We start from the raw sequence: 11,649 nt of genomic DNA on the forward strand, positions 1-11,649 counted from the left end.
AAGAGTGAAAATTGGTAGCTAGTTACTTGGTGATTTTTCTCATATTGGGTTTCCAAGTTACATCTAGTGTCTCTTGTGTTCATTTTATTTAACTTTTGCATGTATATTAATAATTATGAATGCTAGATGATCAGTAACCAGTTAATCTACCGAGTTATAACATTCTTATAGTGTTTACTGAGTATTAGCAGTAAATAGGTATTTAAGACATCTAAGGGATCTGTGGATTTGTTTTTGTGGTAACTGATTCACCCCCCCTCTCAGTTACTCCATATATAATTCCAACAATTGGTATTAGAGAACTTGGTGCTTTCAAGAAAAGATATCAAGGATCTAAGCTAAAGGTCATGATGTCTTATAAGAGGGAAATTCCAAGACTTATCAGGGACAACTTCTCAGCATGGCAAGGATTGATGAGAATTCATCTGGGTTCTATTGACGATTTAAGACTAAAGTACCTTGATGAAAAATATGCAGAACCTATTGGCACATTATCTGTCAATGATATTGCTGAAAAGAAGACTCACAACAACATGATGATAGATATAGCATCTGCTCTAAGTAATGAAGAATTTGATGACATTAAGGATTGCAAAACTGCCTTTGAAATGTGGAACAAGCTGAAAGAAATCTATGGAGGAGATGATAATGTGAGAAGAGCCAAAGCAGAAAGTTTGAGAGGACAATTTGATCAAATGAAGATGAGAGAGGATGAAAACATTGCAAAATATGTTGAAAAATTTAAAGCATGTGTTAGTGCAATCAAAGTATCTAGAGAAGATATCAAGGAGAAGATAGTTATAAGTAAAGTTCTTAGAACTCTACTTCCTATTTATGCAATTAGAGTCTCTGTAATTCAAGAAAGAAGATGTGAAGCAAATCATAAGATAAATTTAGAGGCTATAGTTCGAAGATTGACTGCATTTGAGCTAGAGAACTATGATAATTATGTTCCAACTGCCAAGAACATTGAATTAGCATTTGAAGCCAAGCTATCACTCAAAGAAAAAGGCAAGAAGAAAAAGGATCCACAGTCAAATACTGATGAAAAATCACAACAGAGTTTGAACACTGATCTTGAGGTGGTTGAAGCTCTGCTAGCAAGGAAATATTCAAGAGGGAAAGGGAAATACTAAGGTAAGGTTCCTCTAATATATTTTTCTTGTGAAGAAATTGGACATATTGTTGCTAGGTGCCCAAATAATAAGAACAAGGATGAGAAGAAAGGTCACAAGTGCAATGGCAAGAAATACTTCAAATCATTCAAGGATAACGGTAAGAAAACATCTTTCTTGGTTAAAGATTCTAATAATTCTATTGATGAAGAAGAAGATGAAATTGTTTACATTGCTGTAAAAGATGAGTCAGATAATGATGAAGAAATGACACTCATTTCTCATGTGACCAAAAATGATACATGGATTATAGATAGTGGTTGTTCTCAGCACATGACAGGTGATAAAACTAAGTTTGAACATTTTGAAGACTATGATGGTGACAGTGAAAGATTTGGCAACAATGAACCTTGTTGTATAAAAGGAAAAGGAAGAATCTCATTGAAAAGGGAACTTGTATGTGACAATGTATATTGGGTAGAAGGACTAAAACACAATCTGTTGAGTGTGCCACAACTAATCAATAATGGATTTAAAGAAGAATTCATGCATGGAAAAGCAAGACTACTAGATGGCAAAGATAAACTGATTGGATCAGGCACTCAAACAAAAGGTAACTTGTTTTATCTTGAACTTGGTGAATGTTCATGTTTTATTGTTCAAGTTGAAGAAAGTTGGTTATGGCATAGGAGGTTATGTCACATAGACTTTGACAACTTGGTAAAAATAAGTAAATTTAGGAAAGTAAGAGCCATTCCTAACACAAAGAAACTTGAGGTTGGTTTATGCAAGAATTGTCAAATTGGCAAAATGGGAAAGACTAGCTTTAAAAGCAAGAACTATCAGTCTGAAGAAATTTTAGAAATTGTGCATACTGATTTATGTGGACCTATTGGCATTAAAATTTATATTGGTGAAAAAAAATTCATTCCTTTTTTTATGATTATTCAAGAATGATGATTTTCATCTACCTAAGACAGAAATCAGAGGCATTTGAAAAGGAAACATGTAAAAGACTGAAATGCTTGAGGTCTAACGGAGGTGGTGAATTCATTTCACATGAGTTCAATAACTTTTTCATTGAAAGGGGAATCGAAAGATAGATTTTAGCACTTGGAACTCCTGAAAAAAATGGAATAGCAGAAAGAAGGAACAGATCTATCATGGACTGTGCAAGAACCTTAATAATTGAGAAAAGCATTGCTATCAAATACTGGAAGGAAGCTATCAGCACTACAGTTCATACATTAAACCAAGTACAGCTAAACAAGGACTCATTCAAGACCCCCTATGAGTTATGGTATGGCTACAAACCCAATGTAAGTTACCTAAAAGTATTTGGAAGCAAATGTTACATTTTGAAAGAATCTAGAAAAGGTAAATTTGATGTAAAAGGTGATGAAGGAATATTTTTGGGATATTCTTGCAAAAGTAAAGCATATAGATGTTTGAATCTGTCTACTCACAAAGTCATAGAAAGTGGACATGTGAAAGTTGATGAGTTTTTAGAAAGAACTAAAGAAGAAAGAAAAAGGGAACCTGAAGACTATAGGAGATTTGTTTACATTGAACTTGATACAATGCCAAATATACCTATTAATTAGGAATCTTCAACTCCAGAGTCTTCAATAACTGAGTCGCAAGAAGTTCAAACTGAGCTAATACCTACTGAGTTGCAAGAACTTGAGTTGTAAATAGAAGCTAGTGAATCAACACCTATCGAGCCTGAGCCTATGTTAGCCAAGTATGTCAGGAAGCATCATGCACCAGATCAGATCATTGGAGATAAATTAGAAGCAACAATGACAAGAAGTAAGTTGAAAAGCACTCATTTACTTGCTAATTTCAAACCTAGAAATGTCAAAGATGCATTAGACAATGAAAGTTGGATTGAAGCTATGAATGAAGAAATAGAACAGATAGAGAAAAACAAAACATGGACTCTTATACCTAGAACTAAAGACAAGAATGTGATAGGAACTAAGTGGGTATTTAGAAACAAGTTAAATGAAGATGGTAAGGTGTCAAGGAACAAAGCTAGACTAGTGTGCAAAGGATACTCTCAAGAAGAAGGTGTAGACTATGGCAAAAATTTTGCTCTTGTTGCAAGATTGGAAGGTGTTAGAACCTTACTTGCATATGCTGCATACAAAGGATTCAAAGTTTATCAGATGGATGTCAAGTCAGCATTTCTCAATGGCATATTGGATGAAGAGGTTTACATTGAACAACCTGAAGGTTTTTTTGATCCAAACAAAAAGGACATGGTTTGCAAATTGCACAAAGCATTATATGGTCTTAAACAAGCTCCTAGAGCATGGTATGAAAGATCGTGTAACTATCTTAATCAGATTGGTTTTCAAAGAACTAATGACAATAGTAGTTTGTACATAAAGGAAGGATTAGATAATAAGATTGTTTTGGCAAAAATATTTTTAGATGATATCTTGTTCATAGGAAATGATGATCTTTGCAAAGAATTTTTAGAACAAATGAACAAATAATTTGAAATGTCAATGTTTGGAGAAATCAAATTCTTTTTTGGTCTTCAAATTCATCAGAGTAAGAATGGTATCTACATCACTCAATCTAAATACATCAAGGAGATACTGAAAAAGTTTGGTATGGAAGACTGCAAACTAGTTGGAACTCCTATGTGTACTGGATTGAAACTTACCAAGGATGATGAATCAAAGGAAGTGGATCAGACATTGTATAGATCTATGATTGGAAAGTTGCAGTATAGTGCAGACAAGACCAGACATTGCTCTTGTAGTAGGAATTGTAGCAAGATTCTTAGCAAAACCAAAAGAAAATCACATGATGGCAATCAAAAGGATCATGAGATACTTAAAAGGAACTGAAGATTATGGATTATGGTATAAACCTAGAGAAAATTTGGATTTAAAAGTGTTCACTAATGCAGATTGGGTAGGGAATGTTGATGACAGAAAAAGTAGTATTGGAGGTGCTTTCTTTCTTGGAAAGAGGTTGGTTTCTTGGACAAGTAAAAAGTAGAACTCTACATCCCAGTCCACAGAAGAGGCTGAATATGTTGTAGCAGCAGTAAACTGCTCAAAAAATTGTGTGCTTCAAACAATTATTGGAAGGCATGAAGCAAGAAATCAAAGAACCTGTTGTTATGTTTTGTGACAAAACAAGTGAAATTAACATATCCAAGAATTCAGTGATGCATTCAAAGACCAAGCATATTTCTATAAAATATCACTTTGTTAGAGAATTGGTACAAGAAAAGGAAATCAGATTGAAATATGTCCATACAAAGGATCAAATTGCTGACATATTCACCAAGTCTTTACCTAAGGACGCATTCTTATCTAAGAGGCAAGTTAGGGGTCATTCCCCTATCTGAAGCTCACTAAAATATAATTTTAGTGATGCATCAACACAAACAATATTGAAGATCTATCAGTTGATGCAGCAAAGTAATGAAGACATTACATATGAATTAGTACATCAGGTACAATGCTATTCATTTGATTTGTGTTGTCTTTGGCATGTGTTGTCAAAGAGGGAGAGTATACTGTCATATCTTTCTAAAATTTACATAAATAATAAGAGTTTTTGAAAGAGGGACAGATTATTATGAAAGAGGGAGATTACTGTATTTGAGGAAGAGGGTGAAGTATTTTGTCAGTAAAGACCTATCTTCAAATTTCATTCTGTTATGACATGTTGTGTTTCCATCAATGCCAATGAGGGAGATTATTGGAGACAATTGTCCAATTGTGTGTTGTCTTTGATGTTACACAAATGTCATATTAGTCATTAAACAGTGTCTACCGAGCTCAAATGGTCAGTAAGAATAAAGACAGAGCCTACCGAACTCAGAAGATTGGTGAAGAAGGTTTACAGTGTCTACCAAGCGTTCTCAATCTATACCTTGTGTAGACAATTGTTACCAAGCTATCAAGGTTAAACAAAGAAATTCAGTTGTTACCAAGCTCACTCGGTCATCAAAGGGAAATATGCCAGAACTAGTTCTTACTGAGCTCTCATGGATAGCGAAGGAATTTAGTTCTTACCGAGTTAACTTGGTAGCTAAAGGATTTTGCAGATGATGCAATATTAATCGAGTCAAGACGATTAACTTAAGAAATTATTTTTGGAAGCAGTATTTACCGAGAAGGGTCAGCCAATGAAGAATTTCATTGATTTATGAAATAATGTTTATTTGTTTAAAGTAATATATGTAGCCAACTGATGTATGGTTTATTGGTAAATGTAACTTATGAATGAGCCGACTTGATATTCTAAATGGTATATATGAGAGGTCAAGTTACAAATTCTAAGTGTAAGTGATGGATTTGATGTAATGTGAATGTGAAGGAGGACTGACTATTGTGAGAGCGAATTTTGAAGGATGATTAGAGATCATTGAAAAGAAACAAAGTTATATTTGATTAAAGAGGATCTAATGGTGCAGAATAGAGATCTATAATCAAAAAATTCAGTTGCATTATATTCAGGTCAATTCATTGTTACTTTCTAATCATTGTAGCAATGATTTCAAATCTCTTAACAAAGTTGGTTTAACAACCATTTTGTAAATCCTCTAATAAGGTGACAGTTTAGTTGAATTATTCTAAAGACCTCTAACAAGGCCACTCCTAATAGAGTGATTAAATCCTCTAACAAGATCACACCTAACAGTGTGTATTGTAACCTTTAATAGGGTTGGCTCTTAACAAGGCTCAATTCAGAAGAGTGAAAATTGGTACCTAGTTACTTAGTGGTTTTTCCCATATTGGGTTTCCACGTTAAATTTGGTGTCACTTGTGTTCATTTTATTTAACTTTTGCATGCATATTAATAATTATGAATGCTAGATGATCAATAACCAATTAATCTACCAAGTTACACCATTCTTACAGTGTTTACCGTGTATCAACAATAAATAGGTATTTAAGACATCTAAGGGATCTGTGGATTTGTTTTTGTTGTAACTGATTCACACCCCCCCCCCCCCCCCCCCCCGCTTCTTAGTTACTCCATCTATAATTCCAACATATGTATGTATGTACATACATACATACATATATATATATATATATATATATATATATATATATATATATATATATATATATATATATATATATATATATATATATATATATATATATATATATATATGTATGTACATACATACATATATATATATATGTACATACATACATACATACATATATATATATATGTACATACATACATACATACATACATATGTATGTAGGTTGTACATACGTACCTACATACATATATATATATATATATATATATATACATATATATATATATATATATATATATATATATATATATACATATATATATATATATATATATATATATATACATATATATATATATATATATATATATATATGTATGTAGGTAGGTACGTACATACCTACATACATATGTATATGTATGTACGTACGTACATACATATATATGTATGTATGTATGTAGGTATGTACGTACGTACGCATGTACATATATACGTACATGCATACATGTATATACATACATACATATATATGTATGTACATACATACATACATATATATATACATACATACATACATATATATACATACATACATATACATACATACATACATATATACATACATAAATATACGTACATACATATATGTGTACGTACGTACGTACGTACATATACATATGTATGTATGTACATACGTACGTACCTACATACATATACATATATATATCTGTACGTATGTATGTACATATGTATGTATACATACATACGTACGTATGTACGTACATACATACAGATATATATATATATATATATATGTATGTATGTATGTATGTATGTATGTATGTATATATGTATATAATGTTTGACATAGGTAACACTTGACATGTGTTATGCACTATTGGTATCTTTTAAGACGTATTATGCACATATTGGTATCTTTTAAAAATGTTAAGATACCAATATACAATATGATTATGATATTATTACTTTACATTAGGATTATAAATATTATTGTTATTTTAAAATTACTTCATTCTTGTTAAAAATGTCAATGTAGTAATATTTAATTATTAAGTCATTCTTTGCTTTTGCTTCAATAGTAATTGCATAGTATTGCTAATGATGTTTTGATTTCCAAATGACCTATAAAAGATAAATTTATTAATCACATGGATTTCTTTTCATCCATTTCAATTATACATTATGTATTATAATTTTAATAGAATGTTGTATCTAAAACCTTGAGAGAGGTGTGATAGGTGTCAATTATATATAACCAAAGAAAATTAAGCTACTTAAATCTAGCATACTTGAGTAATATATTATTTATTACAACATTTTAAAATATACCTTATATAAGACTTATAAAGTGAATTTAGGTGAATGAGTTTTTTTTTTTTTTTTTAATTTACCATATCATGTATTGGGGACGTGGAAATCAATTCTGATACCCCTTTTTTTAATCAGAAAATTGAAAATCTGAAATGTAAAACATATAATATTATCCAAAATATAAACATAGCCCTCACCAAATTATATTTAAACTAGAAAACAATTAATTAAATCAAATAACATAAATAAACTTGAGCAAATGATCGATCCAAACTCAATCAATAAATTGTAATGATTATGAAACCATATCTACAATGAGGTACTGGTATGATAGTCATTACATAGTAACATCAAACATTAACCCAACAAAGTATACACTAACTCATTAAATTTTCTACATATCCTTAAAGCTCCAATTCACTACCTAAATGAGAATATTTCTTAAGAACCAAAAAAAAAAAAAATTCTTGCAATTCTAACAAGCAATGTTTTTTCACTCACTAATCACAGCCTCATATAGATTTTCATCCACAAAATCTTTTTTACTACTAGTACCTAGAAGATATAATAATATAACACACATGATGCCAATTGAAATATCTTACTAATTTATAGGCCCCTAACACACATCTAGTTGACTAAGACCTTAAATGATATCAAAATGATATTTCACAACCAAAATATTGTATTCAATAGCTATCCTCTTTTGGTGGCTAATAGAGAAGTGCAATATTGACCATGACCAAAATAGACCAAATAAAATTAGGGAAAGCACCTAAACATGGGAAGAGAGTGCAACTTTCAACTAATGATCTTTTATACATAGATTGGTGGTAATTTTAAGATCTCCTTACTTAGTGCCCAAATTTCTTCCCTTTCTCCCCTAAGTTTCTACTCCATGGTGAATTCTCTCATTGGATATATCATTGGAATGCATCGTATTATATTGAACTCTCTTTACAAATTATTTCATTGTACATGCCATCGACTACGTTGGCATTTTGTTTTGCCCACATTTTCTTCTTATGTGATGAAGGACCCCAAAATATAGCATATTATTATGAGTATGCCCTTGAATCATAAAACAATCATCATAGTTAACTTGAAACCATGGCCATATTAGTACTATGATGATTGGAATGATTTGCCCCCATATTATTACATTTCCACTAATGTTATCATGCAAGAGATTCCTCTCAAATGATCAATCCAATAATGCCTAGAATATGAAAAAATAGAACCAACACTACTAAAATCTTGTGAAAATTATAGGATTTACAAACTTGTACAAAATCTTGTGTGTGATTACTATACCTGAGTGGTGAGAAACCATACATAGACTAAGAACCTTGTAGCAAAAATTAATAGTTTTAAATAACCCTCCACCACATGTGTGCAAGTTGATGAAGTAATGAGATGGTTACTAACAAGTAAGATGTGTTGCCCGACTATAGAATTTGTTCTAATTCTATGAGCCATGGTTCGTATTTAAAACTTGCCTGGTTTTAAGCCTTAAATTGATCATTCTATCTGTGAAATTTGCAAGTCTTTAGGCCTCCATGTCCCCGGCTTGTTAACAGTTCCGCACAGCACTTGAGATCATTGAAATCCAGCTTCTGAGCCTCAAGATATAAAAGGTTAATGATTGCCACCAAAAACACGTACTTCTTAACCTTTAACTTCTTAAAAGGTTAATGTTAACCATCAAAAACGTGTTTTTCTTAACCTCCAAATAAAAGGTTAATGTTAACCACCAAAAACATGTTTTTCTTAACCTCTCAAAAGGTTAATGTAAGCCTCCAAAATTAACTTCTTAAAAGAGGTTAAGATAAGCTCAAGATCTTAACCATTAACCTGCCAAACACAATCTTAACCATTAACCTACTAAAAGATAAAAAAAGGGTTAAGATATGAAGGTTAAGAACTCAACTTATTTGAATGTAAGCCATTTTACAGTCAGCAACACGGGAGGAGTGAAGGAATGAATGTTTTAGATAAAGCCTTTGCTTTCAACCTGCAGCCTTTTCAACTCCATGCGCAGTGAATCAGAATAGTGCTAAGCACACGGGGACTATGGCATACGTGAATGCTGTAATAGTTATGTCTCAACTGGAAATGGTTATGACAGTTCCAAATTTTGAACTGTGGTATTTGTTTATAAATATTTTATTGTATTTGATGATAAAGAACGATTTGGTGATATGACATAGTCAATCAAAGTGCATATAATCTAGTATAATAAGACAATACGGAAAGATACATAGCTGAATAGATGCATTTGGAAAGTAATATCAGATAGTATGCCAACCTAAGTACACTGTTCTCCCACGTGAGCAAGGTGAAGGTGGCTTAAAGGAATGCAAAATCCTGCGATTAGTTATACAGCCTACACCACCTTGGACACCCTAGCTCCCAAGTAATAGCGTACTTACTTTGTCTCTGAAGATGTATCTATAAGCTGTGAGAGGTTGAAGTTCCCACCTGTACCACTCACGCAGAACTCTAGAATCCGATCGTAAGTTAAGTCTCCCAATGCAAAACGTGGGTGATGTTGTGCCCTACAACATTCCTATGCAAAAGTCGCAAAACTTATTTGATTTGAATCTCATTTTATTGAACCTATGATAAGTTTCAATCTACGGGCATTGAATGCGGGTTTGTGTGGAGAAGCAAAAATGGGGGAGATTTGTGGGGTATTGAAAGTGCGGGTTGTGAAAGGAAGGAGCCTCGCACTGCGGGATATCCACAGCAGCGATCCCTATGTTGTTCTCAAGCTTGGCAACCAGGTGGTCAAGACGAAAGTTATCAGTAGCAATCTGAATCCTGTGTGGGATGAGGAGTTGACGCTCAATATATCTTCAACTACTCCTCACAGTCTTAAAGTGGAAGTGTTTGATAAAGATACCTTCACTGCAGATGATGAAATGGGTGATGCAGAAATAGATCTGCAACCTCTTGCAGCATCGGTAAGGATGCGCAAAGCTCTTCAGGGCACTCCATCAAGTACTCAAATTCGCAAGCTGTTACCCTCAAAAGACAATTACCTTTCTAGAGAGAGTTGTATTCGTTATGTTGATGGTAATATGATTCAGGAACTGTGTTTAAGACTCCGTAATGTTGAGTTGCACAAGTGTAATTCCCCTCAACACATGTGCAACTCAAAATGTTCTCTTCCAAGCTGCAATAATCCCTGTGTAGTGGCGATTGAAGCAAACCATGAAACACATCAGTGTGATGAAAAATATTGTCCAAGAAAATGCATGATAAATGGGTGTAGCAGGACATGTGGAGTTAAAGACCATTTCCATGATTTGGATCAACATGCAGACACCACCAAAGTCACAAGTCTTTTGAAGTTTCAAGCTTTTAAATTATCTTTTTGTGATTAGTGATTTAAAATGTCTTTTTGATAGGTTAAGGATTTGATCATTTTTGGGTTAATTTTGTTGAGGTTAATTAACCTCACCCAAATCACGTATTTGGGAGGTGGTTATTAACCTCAGAGAGGTAGTTATTAACCTCTATGTCTATATAAGGACACCTTTTGGCTTTGTAAAGGGACTTTTTGGTTAGAAAAATAAGGGAACACTATGCTGAAATTTTGATCCAGGGATAAAATTTGGAAAGTATGTACACTTTTTATTTTCTGAATTGAAAAATCTCTATTGCTTTCTTGGTGCAAGAAAATAATGGAATGTGCAGTTTGAGTTCCCTCTTTTCGAATCTAAATTGTTTCAAATGTTGATTCTCTTTGTAGTGAGCATTCTCACAGTATGGTGTAGATGCTTATGAATCTGTGGATCAGTGTTGTGCTAGTAATAGTTTTTCAAGCGTAGATCTTGATCATTGTTATTAGCAATTTTAAGTTAGTAGTTTGAGAAAGCTTTGAAGTTGTGTGGTGCATTTGTCATCATGAGCTTTCTCCCCTTTCAATTTTAATTTTATATCTATTTGAAAAGCTTCAAAATTATATCACACGAGGGAGCTGCCCCTCTAAACGCAGAGGAAGGCCGCATATCAAGGGCCTATCCAACTGTTGTGAACGGTTTGCCACACACTCCGTTGGGCCAATTCTACTGTGACAAATCTGTTTACCAACAAGATGACATTATTAGGACTAGAAACTAAGTCTACTATCATACTAATAGTAGGTTCATTGTGATGTAA

The 11,649-nt window shown here is 32.8% G+C and overlaps 1 pseudogene; it reads left to right on the top strand.

Moving 5' to 3' along the window:
* The first annotated feature begins 10,122 nt into the window (after window positions 1-10,122).
* On the top strand, window positions 10,123-10,871 carry LOC149533132 (protein C2-DOMAIN ABA-RELATED 11 pseudogene; annotated as a pseudogene).
* Window positions 10,872-11,649: the final 778 nt, after the last annotated feature.

Source organism: Cupressus sempervirens, chromosome 10 (genome assembly GCF_028749045.1).
Source record: "Cupressus sempervirens isolate cs-2001-9-10 chromosome 10, ASM2874904v1, whole genome shotgun sequence".
NCBI lineage: Eukaryota > Viridiplantae > Streptophyta > Pinopsida > Cupressales > Cupressaceae > Cupressus > Cupressus sempervirens.